Raw genomic sequence first — 2,996 nt, 5'->3', positions numbered from 1 at the left:
AGAATGAAACAGTGTGAATCATCAAAACTGACTTTGTATCCCTTATCACACATTTGTGATATACTCAGTAGATTGTACTGAAGACCTTCAACATGAAATACATTGTCAAATGATACTTTCCCATTTGTCAAGATTCCTTTTCCAACAATCTTTCCCCCATTTTCATCACTCCCAAAAGCTACAGGACCTTCATATTATTCTCAAGAGATCTCTTGTCACAAGTCATGTGCCTAGAACATCCATTATCCATGTACCATATGTCATTTAAAGGAGTGGACTGTTCCTACACATACAAAGAAAGTTTGGTTAGTTGAGTGATGAAGTGCAAGCCTTATCAACTTGCAGCTCATCAGATTCAGTTGCAGACACAGCATGGGAAGTGAGTGTTGTGGGTTCAGGATCTTCATGAGTGACTTCAAGGTTGTCTGAATTATCTGTTTCATAACCACACTCTCTTGGGGTTTTAACAAGTGAGGTTGAGTTCTGGTACTCGGGTGAGTCAGTGGCATACTCCTTTTTCACATAGTCCTTCTTTTCAGAGTAGTCTCTCACATCAGCCACTTGCTCAACCTTTGTTTCTGTTTTAGGTTTCCAAAGAAAACCTTGTGGTTCAAAACCATGCTTTAACAGAAATTTCTCATCACCAGTGAGTTCTGTTGGTTTCTTTCTAGGATATGCATATTTTCTTCTTATCTTTTCACGGCTTGATGATCCTTGAGAACTATCATATTTTACAAATTGAGTATCCCTTTATGGGATTGTTCTCAAGGGTTTTGAGCCCTTCTTAACAGTTTTCTCATGCTTCACTGTAGATTTACCCTTGTTAACAGGTTTGTTCACATGTGTCTTTTCATTCAGTGAATGCCCTTGGCTCTTATTTTCAAGAAATTCTTCTTCACAAACCTTTCCCGTTCCCAGGTATTTTTCATACTTCATTTTGTAGGCCACAAAGTCTTGTCCATACTTTGTTTCATCTGGGACATGAAAAGACTTGAATTTGAGTCTTTCATTACAAGAGTCTGTATGATGCCCATATTCATCACACTTCTTACACCAAACCTTTCCTTTGAATATTTCATGCTCTTTAGGTTTCTTGAACCTTTCACTTGGTCTTGGCTCATTGACTCCAATGGTCTTCTTGTTCTTTAGATTGTCAAAATTGATTGAGAAAGGAACAAATTCCTCAATCTTGATGTCTTTTCTTTCAATCTTGCGTTTTACAAACACAACTTTTTGCATATTCAGTGGTTCTTCATCCTAATTTTCTTTATGTCTTGATTGTCTTCTCTCATATTCTTCCATAGTTTCCACTTCTCCAATATCAAGAACTTCATGATTAGAGAAAATAGGATAAACAGGAATAAAGTTCTCAACATTCACATCTTCTTGCACTCTTTTCTTGTTGTTTTGCTTTATCCTTTCCAGTACTTCTTGGCTTGGAGGCCTTACAACACTGTAATTTGCCTTCTTTCTTTCACATATGTCAAAGGACACATGTTCTCTTTTCATTCTTTCATTATGTTTCTTCATTCTTGGTGTCACTGGTGGATACTTTGGAAGTTTGTCAACTGATTCTGACTTCTTGTATTTTCTTCCTCTTTCAGCAGCTTTAAGTTGCTCTTCAGTAATTTGATCACTCAAATCACTCAAGTCATCTTGATTCAAATCAATTGACTCAAGATCATCTTCAGAGACTTGCACTCCAATTGACTTTTCTTCTTTTAGTTCTTTCTTCATAACAAACTCTCCTTCTTCACTCACCTCAACATTGTTATACAAATCTACAAGTTCTTCTTTGTCTTGAAACACATCTTTGAATTATTGTAGATATGCATTTCTTTTCTCTTTATCAACTTTTGGCATAAAGTTGTTGTTGAATGGTGGTGGTACTGCTTTATATTTGTCTTCTTCCTTAACTTGGTTTAGAATTCCACAGATGTTTCCAGTGGAAACCAAGTTCTTCAAGAATTCATTGTCAACTTGCAGTTTTGTGTTTAGTAACTTCTCTTCTATAATCATTTTCTTCAACCCATCAATTCCAGTGGTGAATCTTTTCTGAGCTCTGTAACTGTTTACACAGTCTTCTTCTAAACTTTTCATTCTTTCTTCACTCACTAGTTCACTTGCCTCATATGCATTGATGATACTTTGTTTCTTAAAACACTCACTTTCCAGCTTGCCTACTTTTGTTTTCAATTCATTGATAAGTTCATTTAAATCAACAGTAGGAGCAGAGTGTACCTGAGATGATGATCCATTTTCTTTCTCAATTATGGCCATGAATGCCTCATTTTCCCTCTTGATATCATCTGCATTGTCTTCTTCATGATTGCTCCAAACAAAATTTCCTTAATGTTGTGAAGTCACTGCCACATTTCCTTGATTTCTTGGTTGATTTTGGTTGGCGGGAACAATGTTTTTTGGAACAATTTGAACTGCTTGAAGGTTTTGATTGTTATTCATTTGAAAACCTTGATTATGTTGCATACTTTGATTAAGATTATTCATTTGAGGCTGAAAGTTGTTGAAGTTGGGATTGTAGTTGCTGTTGGGATTGAAGTTGTTGTTGAAGTTTTGATTGGTATTGAAGTTTTGGCTGTTGTTTCTTTGCTGACTTTGCTGATATTGCTGCTGACCTCTCGGTTGTTGATTCTGGAATTGATTCTTCTGATAGTTCCTTGGCAAATTGCGTTCTCTTGCAAAATGTCCTGGCTGTGGGCAATTGTAGCAGATTGCCTTTGACTTGTCAAATCCAATTCTTTCATTTGGTACAGAAACCAGAGATCTACCACTCCTATTATACAACCTCTTACTTCTCAGAGCTAACATTGCAGCTTGCCACTTCAAATCAATGTCCTCCAAATCATCAGCATCTATCTGCTCTAAATCATCTTGTACTACACTTGTGTGGATTAGGTTCTTTTCAACAAATGCATTATATGACTCAGTAAACATAGAAAACAAAGCCTGTGTATCACTGTTTTGACCATGTCCAC

Source organism: Bidens hawaiensis, unplaced genomic scaffold (genome assembly GCF_021521415.1).
Source record: "Bidens hawaiensis isolate Kalapana, Puna unplaced genomic scaffold, B.hawaiensis_p1.1 tig00032089_1, whole genome shotgun sequence".
NCBI lineage: Eukaryota > Viridiplantae > Streptophyta > Magnoliopsida > Asterales > Asteraceae > Bidens > Bidens hawaiensis.
This window is presented reverse-complemented; position numbering follows the sequence as displayed.